Source organism: Pinus tabuliformis, chromosome 4_1, assembly GCF_031772625.1.
Source record: "Pinus tabuliformis cultivar Carrire ecotype Pingquan chromosome 4_1, CPIR1, whole genome shotgun sequence".
Taxonomy (NCBI): domain Eukaryota; kingdom Viridiplantae; phylum Streptophyta; class Pinopsida; order Pinales; family Pinaceae; genus Pinus; species Pinus tabuliformis.
Genome location: NC_142303.1, coordinates 813194867 through 813218068, shown reverse-complemented (window position 1 = coordinate 813218068; position 23202 = coordinate 813194867). Strand labels below are relative to the sequence as shown.

The window sequence follows — 23202 nt, the reverse complement described above, 5'->3', positions numbered from 1 at the left end:
CTCAAAAAGTGGTGTAAAGTCATAAATCCATACAAAAGGAACATCCAACCATCCCTCTCCACTTACTTGACTCTCATGGCATTGCATTGCAGTCTCCCCTCATGAAAATGCTTTTGCTTCTTTCCCTTTTATGCTATGTACTCCCCCTCCATGTTCCATTTCCATGCAGGTTGGCAGCCCAACAATAAACACTTCCCTTCAATTGGTTCTTCTCTCTTTATTTCTAGATCCCTTGAAGTCCCATGTTTCGTCGAAGTTGTTCCCCTGCACGATGGATTACAACAAACTATGCCAGACTCATGCAGTTCATGCAGACTCCATACATGATTTTCGCTTTGAATTGTATGCTCCTACATAGCTAATGGTTGATTTGGAAGAGCCATGGATGATAGCACATTTGCACTTAAATAAACGAGTTGACCTGCTCGAGGGTGTCCTGCTCAAGTTGTTGAACGAACATCTCCTCCTTTGTCTGCCAGTGCATATGATTGACTTAATCCCCCTTTTCTATTGACTTGATCCCCCCTCTTTTATAGCACGAGACAACCCAGCAGACGCCTTTCTCTCGAGTTCTCCTACTGTCCCATCAACCATCAACTATTTAAGGATGATCCTCTTCCAACTCTAACCTAGTCTGCTCATCAAAATGCTACCATCAACTATTTAAGGATGATCCTCTTCCAACTCTAACCTAGTCTGCTCATCAAAATGCTAAGTAAATTTTCCACGCTCTACCTCTTTTTTGCAAACCCTAAATGTCATAGGTGCCCTTCTCAAATTCCCCTGACTGCAATGCCTTCATTGTCTGCTATTTGACATCACTTTGTAATTTTGTTTCCCTTGGTGGGCTTAACCATCACACTTTAATGTATCAATTAAAAAAATCTAGTTATTTTTGTTTTCAAACCTATAGAATGTAATACCTTTATGTCTCAACCACAATTTTCATAAATAAATAAATAAAAATATTCTAATTTGTATGTATAATAATAATAATAATAATAATAATTTATTTTATTATTATGCCTAAAGGTGTTCTACAACTATGTATAGGAGATATATATAGATGTAATGTAAGAAAGTAAACATTTTTAAATATTATTCAATTTATAATATGTAAAAGATTTGTAAAAATTTAGTAATAAAAGATTAAAAGCAATATAGAGGGAAATATGGAGAGACGTTGTAGTTTCTACAAAAAATTAAATATAATAAACTAATAAAATTCATTTTGTTATAAGTTAAGATCGATTTTACCTTATAAATTAAAATAATGGTTTTGTAACCATATTTAAATTTAATCAATATGTAAGTAAAACCTTTAATACTTACAATAAGCTTACAATATAAAAATATTTTTAATCATGGATATTCACACCCACTTATTAACTTGTAAATAAACTTTATTACAATACCATGGGCTAATACAGTGGCTCATCAATACAACATGCCCAAAAATCATCTCTCATTTTACAATCAAAATATTTTATAAATACTTTATTTGAATTTAATTTTATAACATTTTTTAAATCAAATCTAAAAGAAAAAAATTATAATTAATACTTAAACCCTATCACATTAAAATATATACTATATATAGTAGCTAATAATTAAGATCCATTTTAAGTTAAAATAATAATTTACCATATAAGTTAAATAATAATTTTGTAACTATATTTAATTTTCATTAATAAACATATAGAAACTTAATACTCACAATATAACAATATTTTTAACCATGGATATTTACCCCCATTTTATCATAGATATTATTAAGTTGTGAATGAGCTTTGTTACAATACCATGGCTAAAACATCTTTCATTTCATAATCAAATATTTTATAATTTTTTTTTTTAAATTTAATTTTATAACACTTTTGGGTTGAACACTCTAGATGCCACTATAAAAGAGATTGTGTAATGCCATGTTATGTTGTGTTATCTATACATTTTGACTTGGTCAAATTACATTAAAAATAATTAAAAAATATATTAATTAAAACATTTTGACTCAATGAAATTACATAAAAATAAGAAATTAAATAAAAAAATAAAATTAATAGTTATAAAAATTAATAATTAAACTAGCTTAGATCCATTTTAATTCTGGATCTAAGCTCCCAAGGGATCAAATCTCTCGAAGTGCAAACCTTTCCTCAAACTTTGCACTCAAAAGAGTTGTTTGCACCTCTAGAAATTTGATCCCTCTAGATTTGATCATTTTAAATTGATAAATCCCAAGTTAAAATGAATCTAAGATACTTGATAATTAAGTGAACTTTTTATTAAATAATTAAAATTTAATTATATAATAATAAGAATAGTTATAATTTTCTTATTTAATTTGTAAAATCATATTTTAAATTTTCAAAAAAATAGTTTCTCATAATATTAAAAATTTACATATTTAATAATTCAAATTTACATTTTTATTATTTGTTTATTAAATTGAAATAAAATTTTTAAAAATACTTAAAAAAATAAACAAACCTAAAAGTTTATAAATTAAAAGTTAATTGTAATTATATATTATAAAGTTCAAATAAATTGTTGTTTCAAATGTACCACTTTATCTAATACAGGTGGTTGACAAGATATGTAAAGATAAGAAACACTCTTGGTTTGTGATATATAAAATTTAAAGGAGTTGTTTCGAGTGTGATTTTTTGGATTTTCCCTGTTGACAAAAATTGAAGTGAAATTTTGATTTCTGTTATTTAAAATGTTTTTTGGACTGTATTCTTACTAGATTTTAGAAAAATTTAAACTAAAAAACTTCCAAAATATCTCACTAAAAATAACTCAAAATTAAATACAATCTGAAAATTTACTTAATTAATAAAATTAATCACTCGTTAAGCTACTACGGCTAACATGCTAAATCACTAGTTTAATCTATGGCGGCCAGTATACGAATTTTAAATCTGAAGCATCTAACGGTTTTTGCAATTTTATTGCGAGTTTTGATTATTTTAACATATAATGTTTATGGGTTGACGAAAAAATGGTTATATTTAACAAGCAACTACGGGTAATTTGCTAGCGGTTAACTCGAGGGATTCATTTTGATTGTGGTTTTAGATTATCACAATTTCGAGTTTAAATCCAAATATGTTAACATTATATACAATGTTGGTGGAATAAAAAATTCCATAAAAAAAACTAACAGCACATAATACTATTAATACTATTATTAGTATATTTTTAAAATAGGGAAAAGGAATATAGAAGAGGTTAAATTTTTTTTGTTATATTAAAATATATTATGTGTAAAATAAGTAATTTATTTAAAAAAAATTCAATTGTATAGGTTTTTTTGGAAAGAATTAATAAATTGAAAAATTTATATATATAATTTTATTCTTACATAATAATTGTCGGAAATTACTCTCAAATCCTTAAATTTTAATGGAGAATACTCATATATTAAAATTTGTATGTCAAATTTATATATAAATACCATTTTTAATATACAACGATTCTTAGGTTAATGTAGATGGATATTAATAAAATTTCATAAGCAATGAACACGTTATTATTTTTTTAAAATAGCGGGTGCATTTGTAACTAATTAGACACAAAGTACACTACCTTAACATTATAATTTATTCATTAAAAATATATTTTTTAAATTTAATTTATATTTTTCTAAATATTATTAACTATATTAATAAATTTATTTTTTATATTTATAAATATAGAGAGATATATAAACATTGATAAGCTATAGGGTTGTTTAGAGGAAGGAGGATGTGCTGGGATGATCTTAGTTGGGATAGTCATCATCTTTCTTCTCTATGCTGACGATATTGTTCTTCTCACAAGGTGCCCATATGATCTTGATAAGCAACTTATACTTCTTAAGGATTTTTGCTTTGCCATGGGTATGATTGTTAACACTAACAAAACAAAAGTTATGATTATCAAATCCAAGAAGGACATCGCTAATTTTATGTATGACAATAATAACTTGGAGGAAGTGTCTTCCTACAAGTACCTAGGAATTGATATTAATCACAAGCATTGAGAAAAGGATTAATGGGGGATGGAAAGCTTATTTTGGAATTCTAAAACGACAAACCTCGTAATGTGGGATAGAAAGAAGTTCCTCTTTGAAACTTTAGTCACTCCGGTTCTCTTATATGGATGTGAGGTTTCGGGTTGTAGCATCTCTAGAGAATCTTGGAGAAAGATTGAGCAAATCCAGAAGCATTTTATAACATATAACCTCAAAATTAAAAGCAACATACCCTATCCTATTCTCCTTATAGAAGTGGGTCTTTCCCCTATGAGAGCCTAGCTATGACTAGGCTTCTGTTGTACAAGCACAAACTCAATAACATAGGAGACCATAGTCTTCCTAAGCTAGCTTTAAATTCCAACCAAAACCACCTAAGGCTCAAACGAGGTTGGTATAAAGACACCAGGGCCTGGTTAAACCATTGGGAGATCGAAGAGAATGTTGCATTGCAAAACATTAATAACATTAAAAATATTGTTACTTCTAAGTTCAAAGAAAAAATGTGGTGTGAGAAAGATTTAGCAACTAAAAGAAAATTAAGATATTATAGGTTGGAGGTCATCAACCCCACCAAGATCAAAAGTATCTCTCTGTTTAACTAGCTCAAAGAAGAAAATTAATATAGCCAAGATTAGAACGAACTCTCATGAGCTCCATAGTGAAACGGGTCATTGGGCAGTTCCTAAAACACCATGGATGGATAGGTTCTGCCATCTCTGTGAGAATACAAACATCGAGGATGAAAATGACTTCCTCTTAGAGTGCCCTGCGTAAACCACATTAGATCTTAGTTTCAGAATCTTTGTTGCAATACTGAACTTCCTAGCCTTTTACTATGTCAAAATTATAGTGAGCTTGGGAGGCTTCTCTCCAAGCTTTTTGAGCATAGGAATAAAATCTTAAATCAAACTAAATAATTGGTTTCTTTAGGTGCGATAGACCAAAGTTTGGTCTCGGTGGACGTTAACCACCACCATCATCATCATCATCATCATCATCATCATATATATATATATATATATTAATTTCATTAGATTAATTGTCTCTCAGAAATGGTGATGATTTAAGAAAATAACTAACTTAAAAACATGATGTAATGTTCCTTTTTCTCGTGTTCTTTATGACATGGATAGGATGGACTTTCAGAGTTGGGGGTAGATAGGTCACATGTGCATGTTGGTGTCATCAGCGTGCCAAAGGGCACTTGGAGGGTTTTTGAGGAATTTTTATGGGGTATGATGGCATTCGCTTGACATCTTCATCATCATGGGCAGTTCCACACATCTTGTTTTTGGTTCCATGAGTTTTTGATAATTCCAGTAAAACAGGGTTATTGTTGGGCATAACTTAATTAATTACACTCAAGTTGCCATTCCTAGAGGAATATTTGATAGAACACCTTGTAATTGCTGGTTGGAACCAGAATGAAAAGATCTACAAGATGGGATGCTGAGAAGTGATTTCTTGTGGTCGGAGAGAAGATGGTGGGCAATTTACCATTTTCTTTGATTAAAAATAACTTTAAATAGTTATTTAATTAAGGAAAAATAATTTATTGGAAGAAAAGTGCAAAAGTGAATTAAGTGAAAAAAAATTAAATTAAAAAAGTCATTTAAGCTAAAGTCAATGGAGGAGCTTCTAGAATAAAAATAAAATAAGATGTCTCTAGAGGCTTGGAGATCTATATATTAGATCTATAAAAGAGGAAGAGGAAGTCTTTTGAAGACATCTTGGATTTGTGTATTGTCTTTGTGGTGAGGTTTTGAGAACCCATTTCTCTACTTCAACTGTAGACCCAAGACGGAAACCTCAGGTGATTCACTGAGAGTGGGCGAGCACCATCTCTTCCCTTGGTGGATCCATTCACGGTTTACAGGTTGCAATTATTGATTTTCAGTTTTTTTTTAGGCCAATTGCAACATTATGGTAGATGTATTTGGGACCATCATCTCAACCATATTCCTACTCTTATACTAGTTTATTTACATATTAATAAAATAAGGCTAAGATTTTATGCATGTTTATATTGTCTATTATTCAGTTGCAGATTTTATTTCTTGTTTTTGCCATAAATTGTGTGGTTTAATTTGTGAAAATTGTTTATGGTATTGACGGCTTAAATTTCTGAAGTATTTATGAGTTGGAATTTCAAGAAAACCCCAAATTGTACCATTTGGGACATTACAGTGGTATCAGAGTTGGTTTGCCTACCAGCCTGAGGGTTTTAATTGCATATTATTCAAAGGTTTATATTGGAGGTGCCGAAAGAAAATTATTTCCAAATGAAAAAAAGATTAAATTCTTCTATTAGTTGAAGTTACGATTTTGTTGCAGTAAAACATGATTTTAATCTATTTGCGGGATAATAATTGTTGGAGGTATGTCAAAAAAGAAATTGTTGGTCAAGATTTATTGCAGTAAATTCTTCTATTTGCCGGATAATAATTGTTGCAAGTGTGTCAAAAAAGAAATTGTTGGTCAGGATTTATTGCAATAAATTCTTCTATTAGTCGAAGTTGTGATTTTGTTGCAGTAAAATAATTGTTGCAGGTATTTATTGCAGGGCCGAAATTATTCTGCTAGGCAGAATTCATTTTGCTAGGCTAAAATTATTTTACTAGATCGAATTTATATTTATCGACCAAGATTCTTTTGTTGGGTCGAATTTATCTTTGCTGGATAATAATTGTTGCAAGTGTGTCAAAAAAGAAATTGTTGATCAGGATTTATTGCAATAAATTCTTCTATTAGTCGAAGTTGTGATTTTGTTGCACTAAAATAATTGTTGCAAGTATTTATTGCAGGGCCGAAATTATTCTGCTAGGCAGAATTCATTTTGCTAGGCTAAAATTATTTTACTAGATCGAATTTATATTTATCCACCAAGATTATTTTGTTGGGTCGTTCATTTTGCTAGGCAGAATTCATTTTGCTAGGCTAAAATTATTTTACTAGATCGAATTTATATTTATCGACCAAGATTATTTTGTTGGGTCGAATTTATCTTTCTATACCGAGATTATTTTGGTGGCCCAAATTTATCTTGAAGGGCCAAAATTATTCTATTGTAGGGAATTTCTCTTGGTGGGCCAAAATAATTTGTTAGATGGAGTTTATTTGCCAGAGCCCAATTTATTTGTCTAGGCCTAGATAATTTGTTAGACTGAGTTTATTTGCCGGAGCCCAATTTATTTGTCCAGGCCTACTTTATTTGCCAGAGCCAAATTTATCTATTGGAGCTAAATTTATTTGTTACACCCAATTTATCTTCCATATCCCACTTTATTTACCGAAGGTTTTGCAAGATATTTCTCTCATTTGAGTTAGTGATTTTGTAGTAAAATTGCAAGCTTAAAGAGTTGGAGCATTGTGGTACAAATTTATCTTATTTCAAGCAGTGTGTAGGTTTGGGCAAATTGAGAAACTCATACTAAATTGAGATTTACTAGGTCAACTAGAATTTTCCCAAAATGTTTTTGGGTTTTTATGGGTTTTATGAGAGGAGTTCATTGTTAAGATTTCATAATTTTCCAGGTAGTATTCATTCAACTGTTAGTTTTATTGGTAAATCAGGTAATTCACACCACTTTGTGGGTTTGATCTTTGCTTAGATTTAAACCAAACCATTTATGGGTTTTATGGTTTTATTGTGAGGCTCCAAGTTAAATTTTCAGAATTTTCTGAGAAATTTTAAGGGCATAAACTTCAGTTCTTCATGAGTAGCAACAACGATATTTTCTAGGGGATGCATGCTACTAGTTTGGGCAGTTTCCATCACTTGGGTCTACTTATGGGTTTTTCATGCATGCAGTGTGGTATCGAATTCATTTTAGCATTATACATTTTCCTCTCACACTTATTTATGTTGCAAGTGTTTCCACTTTATCTGCAAAGTGTTTCACGAAAGTATTGCTTGCTAACTATTTGTTAAAATTTCTCAAAGAAATTTTTTTATTTGTTGAGTTAGTGAGAGAGTATAGTGGGTCTACATGAGGTGTTCATATTATATTTGGACCTCTATGTAATTGTTGAGTGTGACTTGTGAGGGAATTGTTGCACTGTTATTGTTTTATTATCATGTACTTGTCCTGATTGAGTTGAATCCATGGAGAAACTCACAAAACTCTTAAATAAATTGGAAAAGTTAAACAATGACCCTTGGAACCACCATGCATCATTGGACCAGAAACTCAAGCAAGACAACATACCTTTATGAATATATGCCATTCTTAAAAAAAAACAACCAAAGGATGTGCAGAAGGGGCATGAAATAGGGAACACAATATTTGCATTGAGGTCAGGTTTGAAGCACATGAGGGTCACATGGAAGGTCGTTTTTCGAACTGGATGCACTCACTTCCGAAGTGAACTAGTTAGAATGGAAGAAACTCATTTGGGCTCTAAGACCAGCTATGCTTTCTCTCATACAACTGAAATTCTTAGAGGAACCTTGTGAAGGGGTTAGACTTCCAGTTGCACCTTGTCTCAGGAACATCATGAGACTCACTGCTTCTATAGTTCCTTACAATGATGATGTTATGAGGAAAGTTTTCAAGAGGATAGTAGATACTTTTCAAAACTTGGACATCAGTGTAGGTTCTACCTTTGGGAAGAAGCCTGAGATTTTAGAAGTTATGGCTATGACTAGGACTCATGAAATCATGTTTGATCTAGAGAGTGATGGTTTGATCTTAAAGATGGTCTAATGCTTATTCAACATTAGGAAACATCATCCTGACACAGTCATAACACACATGTAGTCCATCTTGTCATAATGTATGAGAGATTGTGATGTTATTTGTTGGGAGTTGCAGTCTCAATTGTTGTCTGTTTAGAGGAGAGAGAAATTGGTCTCACCTATTTCTTATGAGTTAGACGAAAGGTTGGTTGAGTATAACATTGGTTTGTTCAGGAGACAGTTGACCAGGGAGGAGCTACTCAGGTTTGGGGCAACATGTAGTAAAAATGAATTGAGAAGGAAAGGTATTTTCTTCATTTCCAAGGAACCTTGGGGACTTGACCACTCATGCTTGAGTGACACTAAGGAGATGACAGAGGTAAAGCAGGTGGAGATTCCTTCTGACCATTAGGGAGAGTATTCTTTTTTAGATGAGTCCATGGGTTCATACGAGAATGCCTCCGATGAGCATGGGTCATGTAGAGTCATTGACAACAGGCCATATTCATATGATGAGCAGTCAGTGGACCCTATGGGAGACATTCAGGATGATGAGTCACCAGTGGTGATTCTACATGAGTAGCATATGGTGGAGCATGAGTCAAATAAGGAGGAGATTCCTTCTGACTTTCAGGATAAGGATTCTTCTTCTACAGTTGAGTCTTTGGACACCTCTAAGGAGCATGAGTAGTCAAGGGAGGTTGTCAACAATGGCTCAACGATGCAACCATGTTTGGTGGAGGAGATTGATAAGCAACAACTTGTACTCATTCAGCATGTGCAACCCACAGTGGAGCACAGGATGTGTGATGGGCCATTTTTTGAGAGTGAGCTAGTGGCTCATTTTGAGTCCTTGATGGAGGAGGACGAGCATACATCCTTGGGGCTAGCCATTGATGAGGAGTGGACATGTGTACAAGCAACCAACATGATGTTAGTATGTGCATACACTTGGAGTCAAGAGGTGTTGGAGCTTGACATAGTAGTTTTGCATGAGGCTAGTGGATGGGAGGAGCGTGGATTTTTCGATAAGAGGAGAGAGGAGCCATTAGAGATGGTGGTGCATCCATCTATTGGCATACCCATTGATGTGATGCAGATAAGTGCAACGATAGTTGGTAGAGCTATAGTATTTTCAAGTCACAACCCTCTCATGGAGTATATAGACAAGGTTTGTAGTACATCTTGCCCATTTTTGTCTATTATAGGGAGGGGCAGTTTTCCTTAGATAGACTATGTGGATTGACCAAATAGAGCATCTTGAATTGAACAGGGACCCATATCAACCTAGTAGACTTATTTCTTAGCAGGTGTCTATGCATTGGATTGGCGAGAGATCATGAGCTGGTACCCTATTGACGGAGTATCTTTGAGCATTGCACTCCAGGAACCTTTAGAGGTGAGGGATATTGCATGCTTAACCTCACAGTAGGATGTAGGTTGGTCACTCATTAGTATTGCAACACAACATCAGCATGGTGAAGTTGACCTTGTTCTATACCAAGGGCTGGAGTAGAGAGTGGTGATGAGTTGGTACAAAATAAATGGAGCAACACTCATAGTTGGAGTTATAGCACAACAATGAAAAAAGCCAATTCTCAATCGTCTTCACACCTTCTACAAAGATACAATACACTCACTTTATTTATAAACAAAGCACCTCTTCTTCCTACGCCCTTTGAAAATAAAACACTCACTCTCCTCAAAAACACGTGACTTCAACTCAACACATATCTTCAGTGTTCGCAGAAAGCGCGCCAATCCAATGCCCGATTTATTTTTGGCAGTTATGTTTTTTTTTATTAATTGAAATTTGATTCTGCTCCCTGTAAACAGAAGAATTTAATTGTGTAAGGAATTTATATATATATATATATATATATATATATATATATTAATTAATATTATATAAAACAATTAATGTTGTTTTCACCTATACATATGGCTTTGATGAAATTAGTTTTTTTTATCAAAATTGTAAATTTTATTTTTACAATAAATTTAACTAATTCGGCATAAAATGAGCTTTAATATGAAAGAAAATAATTTCTAAATATTTTAGAAAATTAGTTATTTAAAAAAATTGAATTTAAATGTTAAATTTAACCAAAATAAAATAACTTAAAACTTACAAATATTGATTGGAAAATCCACTCTCTTTTCTTTCTTTATTATTATTATATTTTTTAACTATAAATAAAGTAAATGAAATGAACGCAAAACTTTCTATAACACATCTATCTATCAAACTCCAAAATATATAATTTTTTTTATATATTAAGTCACTCCATAATACATATATAAGTTTAACAAAATATAAATATGGATTAACATTCATGTATGACTTTTTAACAACCATAATAATTGTCATTATCAAATTTAAACGTATGCAATGGTTGGACTTTACATGCTATGAATTATTGAATATTGAATGCCACGGGTTTTAGATGCACAAAACATTTGACTTTACAATGGTTATATTTCTATATAATTAAACCTATGGGTACGATTTTGGCCTTGCATTAATATTCATAGGCCATAGCTTTGAAACTTGCTCAGGGAACACAGGTGAATTTAGTGCTTCGGTTGTTTGGATCTGGGTGGCTTCCTGGAGGTGATCCATCTGTCCTTATCTCACTTAATCCTCGGGATCGGTTCTTCCATCAAAGACTCACCTTGGCCCACTAGATCGAACGGTCCTCAGGTTTTCATCCCTTCATTTCTCGGCAGTGGGGTTTTTCAACATGTCATTGTTTCACTCTGGACTTTCTGAGAGGTTTTCAACATGTCATTGTTTCACTCTGGACTTTCCGAGAGGTTCTCAACATGTCATTGTTTCACTCTGGGGTTTTCAACATGTCATTGTTTCACTCTGGACTTTCTGAGAGGTTTTCAACATGTCATTGTTTCACTCTGGACTTTCCGAGAGGTTCTCAACATGTCATTGTTTCACTCTGGACTTTCCGAGAGGTTTTGGCTCTGCTCTGCCCTTCGATGGTTGTCTTCGTCTACTATTCGGGTTCACTAGTCCATTTCCACTGCATTCTGGCAACTCAAAATGCCCTGAAGAACCTGAAACCACTTCAATGTTCTAGAATTCGTTCTATGGAGGCTGGGCTTGGGATGTTATCCAAAGGTAGGCTTTCAGATCTTCTTTCCGCATAACTGTTTATGTATTTCAGGGTTTAGAATGTTTATTACTGATTCCTATTTTTGTTGCATGTTTCTAACACCGTTTCTCTCTTATGGTGGAAGGTCTGGCTCCCGGGACAGAAGATTCATCCTGGCACTGAGGCAAACCCTCTTTCTAGTTTCATTATCTGCAACCAACTCCGGGTAATATGAATCTCTCTAATTCTGTCTAGAATAGGGTTTTGTTTTTATGGACAAGCCACCTAACTAATAAGACTCTAGATCGGTCTTCAGATACTGCTAGAGTCATGGCTCCTCTGATAGCTTGTCTTGTGTTTGTTTCCAGAAGTTTGTGTGAGGCCTTTTATAGGGCAAGGAGGCCTACGGCTACGTCATAGTGTGGAGGTTTCTTTTTTTTTGCAAAGGGCTCTCTGGTCGCCATCCCTGATATTATATTGGAACATTGAAAAGAGGTTTCATATTTTGCTGCTAGGTTTTCGACTATTTTTCTGAGTATTTATTTAAACACAGAGTTCTCTTTTTTTTTTTGAAAGATGAGGGCTATCCTTCCTCGATTCTTCCTGAGGGTTTATTCTACACTTTGTTTGAAGTAACGCGGCTCGGAAATGTGTAAAGATTTTTGCATAGATTTAGCCCTATGTTCGGTAAAATCTCAGTATTTTAGACTTACGAGAAAGAATGTTTAAGTGTCTTCTTTTGGAGCTTGTAATGCCACAATATGCGATGCCTGTCTAAGACTGTAATCTTTTGTATTTCAATGAAAACTTCCAGAAGTCACTACTTTTGTCTTACATGATTAAATTCATGAGCTTGTTGAATTTCTTGTTTTTTTCGTTGTGACTATTCGAATTAATTTGTATATTTATTGTATCTACAGAGTTCTTATGCATGCATAGATTTATGGTGTAGAATTTGATAACAGTTTAATGTTTGTTGATTGCAATGTATACCTGATTATTTCATCCATCAATATTTACCATTCTTTTGATTAATAGATGATTTTAAATATTGTTCCTGAGTTAGATAAGATGCAATATACGGAAATCTACCTTATCTGGTTAATGTAATATTTCTATTTACATGGAATACCTATCATTTCCCAATATTTGTTTGTCATTCTAGTTCCCCTACTAATTAAGATTCTCAATTTTAATTCAGGAACTAATTAAAATTGGAGCCTATCCTGAAATGCTATCTATAGCAATGCTATTTTTAGCATTTCTATGTTTTGCTATTTCCAACATAGTTGGAGTATATCCTGAAATACTATTTATAGCAATGCATACCACTATTTCAATTATTTGATAAGCTATGAATACCACTTCTTAGAATTCTTTGATTATGAAATTTCCTTAATTTGTTAGAATAAATTATACATATTTACGTTAATTTTTTAACTTGTTTTGAATACTATATTTGACTTGTTTGTACATATTCACATTCAACTTTATTTCAACCTTTTGATTAAATTTGAATACCATTTTTTAAGATTCTTTAATCACCATTTTTTTGATTAATTCTAATAAATTTTACATATTCACATTCAAGTAATTTATTTTAATCTTTACATTTGTTCTGAATACCATTTTTTTATTTGTTTACATATTCAATTTTATTTCAACCTTAAGTTTTATTCTAATAAAATCATTTTTTAAATTATTTTACCATAAATTTATTTCATTTGTTTGCATATGTTCACATCTTTTAATATGGATTTCTTTTTCCTTATTTTTTATCATGAATTTTCTTTAGTTTATTTCATTTTTTTATCGGTTTATTCTAATAAATTGCCATGGAGATATTCACATGAGGCATTTTATCTTTCTGAATACTACTTTTGATTTGTTTGCATATGCTACACTCAACATTATTCTAATTAAAATTGTAACCATTATTTTGAAATTTTTAATCAACAACTTTTTTATTATTATTTGCACTTAACTTCTTTACTTCTTTTGTATTTTTATTTGTTATCAATATCATGAACTTCTTTTGAATTTTTATTTGTTATCAATATCATGAACTTCATTTGAATTTTTATTTTTTATCAGTATCATTTTTTATTCTGTGATCGTAAACTTTCTTTGGTTTAATCCAAATAACTCGAAATGTTCAGTCTCTCTGCCACAAGGTCAATGAAGGCGGGCAAGCAGAGCAATCTCATGAAGGTAGCCATGACAGTGATCCTGGTTAAAGGCGACAGAGCAATCTCATGAAGGTAGCCATGACAGTGATCCTGGTTAAAGGCGACAGAGTTTCCGTTTAGGCTATCAGCTTGAAAGGTGAAAGTGCCCTGATAATGATGAATGAAAAAAAAAATGTTAGTGCTGAAGTATTGAATTCAGAATTTCATGAATATGGTATAAAAGAGCAGTGGATCTCGAACAAAACGAAGTAAAGCACTTGGATCCATCTACATTATATTAACCATACAAATATCAAATATCAATATCGATGCTACCAGTCCAGTTATCTGAACTCTTCTTGATTCCACCGACGGCATGCCTGCGTATCACACACTGATTGCAGAGAAGAAATCGCTTAGGCATCCACATGGGATTCCCTGAAAGATGTAATGAACGACGCTTGGTCCAGTTGGTTTTCTCCAGGCCCCTCAGGTGGCCCAGCTATCCGCGTTCTACAGGATCGAATGGACATTCATCGGCTGGTTAAATGGGTACCCCACGCCTACGTCCTGGCAGTTCTTGAACACACAGGTCGGTACCTCGTCTACAAAAAATCTGCGCAGAAAAAACACACATCACACCAAAGGCTCTGTTTAAAATTACGTAATACACTTACCTGGTCTCTGGTTTAAACCAGGAATAATGGTTTAGGTGCGCTCTAATTTCAAATTCAAATTTCGAATACTTTGAAGTCACCATAATTTCTACTTCAATCCTCTTCTCGTTTAATGTAGAGCAGTAATAAGAGATTGGGTGGTTACTGGGCCCATCGCCTTGGCATAACCCTTGAACGAAATTTCCGATAATAACTTTCAACGTTTCCAGAACCTGCGAAAACGAAGACGACTTCGGGAATGTTATGTACAAAAGGCAGTAAAATTTCACGCGAATTTTAAGATTACCTACCTTGGGAGAAAACTCCAGAGTCTGATGAAGTAAAATCATATTTTTGTTTAGCCTTCTTCGTTTCCATCTCATCTTCCTTCCTGGTTTCCCGAATCATGGCGTGTGAGGGCGAGGTTAAGGAGGCGGCGTAACTCTGGATGAGTTTACCCAATAACGGGGGTGCTCCTATTCATTCATGCCCTTCTTGGAAAGCGATAAAGAAGAGAGCACACTGGAGACTGCGTCGTCCTCAGTGCTCTCAACATCCAGATTCTGAGGCGTTGTTCTGCTTCTTTTGATGCATGTGCTCGTGTTTCTTCTTAGACCTCCATTCCCAAATTTCAATTACAAAAGCACTTAGCATTACAATAATCAAAACAAACAGAATTAAATTTCAAATACAACAGAGACTCCTCGACAAACACATCCAAATACAAAAGCAATTCTAAAATATAATTCAAATTCTTACCACTCCACTCCTAGGTAAGTTGTCTTTTTCAAAGAAACCAGAGAAGGCATCTCATGAAGAGATAATACTTCTCCTCTCCTCTCATTTTCCATTATCACTTTCAGAGGAGAGAAGTAGTAATACCCCATGATGCCTTGTATTGTTGTTGTCATCATCTTCAATCTTAGCAGTGGATTGTCGTTTCAAAGAAACAAGAGAGAGTATCTACAGATAATACTTCTCCTCTCTTCTCATCTTCCATTATCATTTTCATTTTCAGATAAATATGAAAAGGAGAAGAGAGGAGTAATAGTACCCCATGATGACTTCTATTGTTGTGGTTGCCATCTGCAATCTTGAAAACGCAAATCCTGCAATCCTAGCAGTGGATTGTGGTTTCAAAGAAACAAGAGAGGGCATCTACAGATAATACTTCTCCTCTTCACTCATTTTCCATTATCATTTTCAGATGAATATGAAAAGGAGAGGAGAGGAGTAGTAGTACCCCATGATGCTTTCTATTGTTGTGATCGCCATCTGCAATCTGAAAAAGCAAATTAAAATCCTGCAAATTTACACCTTCTGCACATTAAAATCCACGCAGTCGAACATTAAAGGTTCGTTGTTGTGCCTCACACCTTCTGCAAAGATCCATATATATAATATCTTCTTCTGCATTGCTGGAAGAGCACCATAAAATCCCTCTGACTCTCTGTCCTCTGCGTTAAACTGAACAGCGCTCTCTCTCCTCTCCCCGTTTTCGCGCCATAAAATCCCTCTGACTCTCTGTCCTCTGCGTTAAACTGAACAGCGCTCTCTCTCCTCTCCCCGTTTTCGCGCCATAAAATCCCTCTGACTCTCTGTCCTCTGCGTTACACTGAAGAGCTCTCTCTGTTATCTCTCTGCCCTCTCCCCGTTTTCGCAAACACACTTGAGTTAAACTGAATACCTCTGTCAATAATATATATATATATATCTTTATTTTTAATAAAAAAATATAAGTTAAAAAATAATGTTTGAAATAATTTGAAGGAAAAAATTCAATTAGCGTTTGTACTTGCATAAAAGTTTCGCCCGAAAAGTAATGAAGCTATTAGGTCCTTGAAAAGAATTTTACATTGCAACTGATTATGATTTAAAAAATCCGACCTCAAAAATTCACAATTTAATTGATTATGATACTTTTTAATAACAATTTTAATATATGTTATATTAACAATGTTAATTGTGTAAACTTGCAGGTTTTTATATTTTGAATGATTAATATATTAATTGAGCTTTTCAAATAAACTATTAAATTTTATTATCAAATTTTGATAAATTTTTAAGACATTTTAATGAATAATAATATTAAATATATAAATTTATTTAATATAATGTTAATTTAAATTTTAGTTAAAATTTATATTGATCAATAATTTTTTCTTTTTAATATATATAATGGTATTAAAATAATAGTAATATTATCATTATTGCAGTAATCCTCTCCACGTTTTCGGAAACACAAGCGACTTCAACCGAAGAACTCTCTCCGTCCCCTGCCAGTTTTCGCAAACATACCTGAGTTAAACTGAATACCTCTATTAATTAAAAAAAAATAAAAATTTAATAATCAATAAATAATATTAAAAGAAAAAATATTATTAAAGTTTGAAAGAAAAATATCAATTCCAGTTTTGTATTTGAATAAAAGTTTAATTAAGTACCTGAGATACTGCAATTGATTATGATTAAAAAAAATCCGTCTAAAATTCATCTTCAGATACTTTTTAATAACAATTTTAATATATATTATATTAACAATTTTAATGGTGTAAACGCGCGGGTTTTACTATAAACTAATATATGATTTGAGCTTTCTAAATAAATTATTAAAATTTTGATAAATTTTTAAGGGATTTTAATGAATAATAATATTAAATCTATAAATTTATTTAATATATATGTAAATGATATATTTTAGATAAAAAGTATTTTAATTATAAAAAATTATTATTATATTTAAATAAAAATAAAATAAAAAATAAATTTAATTATTTAAATTATATTTAAGAAAAAATTGAAGGATTAGTATTTATATATTTAATATATTAAAACAAATTATTAGGGAGGACTATTTCGTTTATAGGAATTTTAGATGAAGTTCTTCTGAAAGTTAAGGGATATGACTAATAACTTACTAGAAACTTTTGTTCTATAACAAGGTTTCTCACCACCTTATTGTTCTCGGAGATTCTTTAATCTTCATTTAACACATAAAAAAACCTTATACCCAAAATCTTCTTCGAGAAGCTATCTTATCCAGAATACCAGCTTTATCATCCATAATGGTGTGTAAAAAAGATTGGTTCCACATCTAAAGAACTAATAACTATGTCCCAAGTCACTGAGGCAATACAACTTGAAGAAAAAGGGATTTATAATTTTAATAGTCAACAACTCTATGTCAAATTCCCAAGCCAATGAGGTAATACAACTTGGGGTAAAAGGGACTTATAACTATATTAGCCAACAACTATGTGGAAAATTCCCAAGCCAACAAAACAATATAACTTGGGGCAAAAAAGGCTTACAGTTATAATGAGTCCATGTGACCTCATTCTAATTCTATAACCATGCCAATCACAAGAGTCTCTCCACATCTCTCTCTCAAAAAGTGATATAAAGTCATAAATCCATACAAAAGGAACATCCAACCATCCCTCTCCACTAACTCGACTCTCATGACATTGCAGTCTCCCCTCATGAAAATGCTTTTGCTTCTTTCCCTTTTATGCTATATAGGTCATATATATTCCACTTTCACTCCCCGTCCATGTTCCATTGCCATGCAGGTTGGCAGCCCAACAATAAACACTTCCATTCAATTGGTTCTTCTCTCTTTATCTCTAGATCCCTTGAAGTCCCATGTTTCGTCGAAGTTGTTCCCTTGCACGATGGATTACAACAAACTATGCCAGACTCATGCCCAACTGCACTCTCGTGCAGACTCGATACATGAGTTTCGCTTTGAATTGTATGCTCCTAGGTAGCTAATGGTGGATTTGGAAGAGCTATGGATGATAGCACATTTGCACTTAAATAAATGAGTTGACCTGCTCGAGGGTGTCCTGCTCAAGCTGTTGAACGAACATCACCTCCTTTGTCTGCAAGTGCATTTGATTGACTTGATCCCCCCTCTTTTATAGTAAACAATGTAAACTTTGAAACGGGAACTATAAACTCAAAACGAGAACTCTGGCCCAAAAACCCCAAAAAAACCACAAAAACAGTGCTCAAAACGAAAAGTGTGTATACTGGAACGATGTTTTTTTTTTTTAGGTGTCAATTTTGCGGCTGTTTTAAAAATGGCAGTGACTACGAAATTTTCTACGAAATTTTCCTGCAAAATATAGCTTCAGAACGAAAGTGTTGATACTGGAATAATGATTTTTTTTTTAGGTGTCAATTTTGCGGCTGTTTTAAAAATGGCAGTGACTACGAAATTTTCTACGAAATTTTCCTGCAAAATATAGCTTCAGAACGAAAGTGTTGATACTGGAATAATGACTTTTTTTTTTAGGGTCAATTTTCATACTTTTTGAAAAATGCTAATAAAACCAATTTTTTATGTCTCAAACAAAGTTAAATTTTAAGAAAAAAACACATCCATCAGGGTACTTTGTACCTTATTATATCCATGAGACATTGTTTCACACTTCTTTAGTCCTTCTAATTTGCTAGAATAATGAACTCCTGCATGTTTTCACCCGCATTGCACTACTATCGCACCAGATGAAAGTCTCTGAGTAGAAAGAACTCGAATAGCATCATTACCCCTCCACTCATTGCAGAGAGGTCCAATATTATTGTTTATTTATTTGGGAAGGCAGGTGTCGGATCTCGTGTTGAATTGTGCAATATGTCCAATCATAGAAGGATTTTAATTTGCATGCTCTTGATCGAAATCCTCTTCATTTGTGGCTAGGAACCCCATTGTTTTGCAGCAAAGGTATTTGGAGGAGAAGCAATGCTTGTCAACAACAAAAATTTGATATTTGTTGTGGAAAATTAAATAAATCGTTCACACTCCCTCTAATTTTATTGACTAGTTTTAATTCATGACATCATACATCGGTTGAGCAGACTTCGGTTGAGCAGACCTTGGAGAACGTAGGTAACCTCCATCAGAGAAGATACGTGAACGATTCCCATATGACAGTGTGTATAATAGCCTCCATCAGAGAAGATACCGCGTGGACGATTCCTTCACTGTTTGAAAATCTAAAAAATATGAGCGAAGTTCACTGTTTGATTCATGTCTATCGGATTTCCTGGATATTCCGAAAGTAGCTGTGAAAACTTCATTATGTAAAAATAACAATGTCATGTTATTAGTTTAATTTATGCAATCTCAAACCAACAACTAAACATATGTGTTTTTTGTTTTCTATTTGTTATTTAGATGAAATATAATTTTAATAGAGAAACTACACAAAAATAAATATAAATTAATAAAAGAAAAACAATTTCATAATAGTTTATGAGAAATTTTTGGATATAAATCACATGATATTTTATTTGTGCTTTTAGAACCAACCAATATGATTCATCCATTTTAAAAACCCTTTGATTGTTTTAAAAAATATATACTAATATCATAATAAAAAAAAATTGTATTTAAATTTTACAAAGTGTTTTGTTATTAAAAGAACCACATTGTAATATCAAAACCTTCCAAATGGTTCAACAATTAAAATAAGCTAATGACAATGTTGAGAAATAGAGATCCTACTTCTGTGAGAGCAAGTGAAACTATAACTAAATCAATAGACCGACCTCATATAAATTCGACGTCTTGCTCACACGTGACTTTCCATTAGACCGACCTCATATAAAATCGACGTCTTGCTCACACGTGACTTTCCCTTACTACTACGTGATAATGCGTTGGGAACATTATTCAAGCGAAACGCGGTGGAAGGTACCTTACCAAGTATTCGCAAACAGCGTAGTTTTTGTTTTTTGTTTGTTTTTTTTTAATAATTTAGCGTTAGCGTTTTGCATTTTGAATAAGTTTTTAATTTTTAAATGACATTTTATATATATATTTTTTAATTTCATCTAACGTTAATAAATATTTTGAGAAGATATTTTTAACGTAAATCACATTTAAATGCGTCGATAAATGTATTTGAACATGATTTATGCCCAAAAAAAAAAAAATTTCAAAATACTTGATATATATCTCATAAATTTAAATTCAACATATTTAATAAATTTATTTTCTCAAGACAAAATATTGTAGTTTATCAATAGACCGATTTCATATAAATTTGACATCTTGCTTACAATTGACTTTCAAAAATTATTATTATTTTTTTATATATGATAATGGCAGTGGTGGTTAAAATCCACTAAAACTAAACATTAGTTTATTTTAATTTTATCTAGATTTCATAGATTTATTTGTTCAAAAGAAGAAACTAAAACCATTAAACTAGCCTTTTGAAAAGGCGGTGGACAAGTTAAAATGTTGGATGTTGGTTAAATCCCAGGGAGAATATGGGATCATTCCAAATCAAATTAAAACTTTAGAGCGTTGAATTAAAATAAATAAATAAATGTGGAAGCGTTTACAATTAAACTGGCCTTTTGAAAAGGCGGTGGACAAGTTAAAATGTTGGAGGTTGGTCAAATCCCAGGGAGAATGTGGGATCATTTCCAAATCAAAAATAAATAAATGTGGAAGCATTTTCAAACGACTGCTAAATGTGGAAGCATTTTCAAACGACTGCTAAGCGACAAGACAATTATGTTGGAGGTTCATTATACCGCGTGGACAATTCCTTCACTGGTTGAAAATCTAAAAAATATGAGCGAAGTTCACTGTTTGATTCATGTCTATCGGATTTCCTGGATATTCCTCGTCCTCCATATGGTTATTATCTTTATCTATGGGGGGGCTCCGCGCAGCGCCACCCCCGGGCCGCCCCGCCCCGCCCGACCCGGCGGCGGGTCGATTCCCGGAATCGACCCGCCGCCGGGTCGGGCGGGGCGGGGCGGGGCGGGGCGGCCCGGGGGTGGGGCTGCGCAGCTCCCGGAATCGAGTGTATCAAACAATATTGATGTCCAAAGGATTGTCATATTTCTATTAATCCACCTTCATTGAGTCATAACTACAAGGAAAATTTGCTAACTTCCAAAACCAGAGGGAGCCAACCCGGGGTGGGGTTTGAGTCAAAAGCATTGACAATAGAACTCCTTACATGGAAATTTCAAACCAAAGAAACAGTTCGTTGCCATTGAAGCAGAAACGCATTCAATCAGAATGAGAGGACCAGATTGTATGCCGCTTGATGAAGGCCAGTTGCTTGCAAATGAGGCTGACCAGTCATTCAATCAGAATGAGAGGACCAGATTGTATGCCGCTTGATGAAGGCCAGTTGCTTGCAAATGAGGCTGACCAGTCCACTTTTCTTGCTCTGCGAACCCTTCACGCCGCCACCCTTGCTAACCATTTCCTGCCATTCTCCATGATCAGAGCTTACAGAAGAAATCGGTGCGTATCTCATGGACTGAGTCCGTTTTGCAAGCAGATCCTGATCGTTTCCCAGTTCTTCGTCTGCCCATGATCGATACTCAACTCCAAAGGAACGGTGCTCAAAACGATCAGAAAAACAGAATGGATCGCTGGAATTATTCGCTAGACAAATCCTTCTCATTTCTCCAATGCCACTCACATTATCACTACCATCCACAGATGACTGCCGTTCTCTTTCTCTGATGGCCATTACTCTCTGCACTGCAGCGCCCAATCTTCCACTGCCGCTCTGCACTCTTGACACTGCACTGCACTCCTCCGAGTCCTCCTCCATCGCCATCATCCTGTCAGCTCTCCACCACCCGTGGGTTGTTTAAATCTCTGTTTGAGAAATGACATAAGTGAGTATCGGATTTAGCTGATCATAACCGTCCCACAATATCTCTAAATTGATCGACTAAATTAGTTGTGTGAGCAAAGGGTTTACGGTGAGTGAGAGATGTTGAGATTGTTTGAGATCCATACTAATAATGGGTATGAGCTCCTACTCCACCTCCTTTTCGTTCAAACAGGCGAGTACGATAAAAATAGATAATGGAACGCTCTGTGAACGAATCGGTATTCATTGCGTTTGCGTCTGGTGTTTCGGAGCCTTTTGAACAGATAACTTATTCGGTAACATAATTTGTGTAGTTAATTGATATTATTAATGGGTATGATTGTTTCTTTATAAAAAATAATGGGAATGATTGTTTCTTTATCAAAATTGTTGGTGTGATTGCAGAATCGAGACTGGAAAGTTGTGGTTTCGAAGGGCTCCTTTGTCAGGAAATATTAGGTGTTCGGCAAACCGATATGATTTTTGGTTATATATAACTAAGTATCTCATTTTCTAGAAAGTAAAGAAAGGTTGGATATTATTTAAGACTAAAAATCATTATAAACATATACTTAAATATAAATTTGTTGTAATAGAAATTAATATTGAAAAGAAAATAATAATAATTATTACTTTACACTCGTCAAAATATATCTAATTTACATCTATAATTTTATAAAATTAATTGATTTCTTATTTAATTTCTTAAAATTTAATATTTACGTAAAAAACCTTATCTATTCTATAACACGTTTATTTATATATTTTAAATTTTGATATTCAATTTTAAACTATAGATTAAATATTTATGATATTATGTAGTTTATATCTTTGAAAATATCATTATACATAATTAAAGATTATGTATGTTTTCCTATCTTATTCTATTAAGAACTTTAATTTCACTCTTTCTACATATTTACTAAGAG

The 23202-nt window shown here is 33.1% G+C and overlaps 1 long non-coding RNA gene across 2 annotated transcripts in view; it reads left to right on the top strand.

The window, feature by feature from the left end:
- Positions 1–11539: 11539 nt before the first annotated feature.
- LOC149178710 (uncharacterized) overlaps positions 11540–23202 on the top strand; it is a 32187-nt gene continuing 20524 nt past the window's right edge. The window contains exons 1-3 of one of the 2 annotated variants that reach the window (XR_016258870.1): positions 11540–11835; positions 11955–12035; positions 12178–12538. This is a non-coding gene — a long non-coding RNA (uncharacterized LOC149178710). Of the gene's footprint in view, positions 11836–11954; positions 12036–12177; positions 12539–23202 lie in introns of those variants that run through there. The other variant, XR_016258871.1, reaches the window with a different exon arrangement.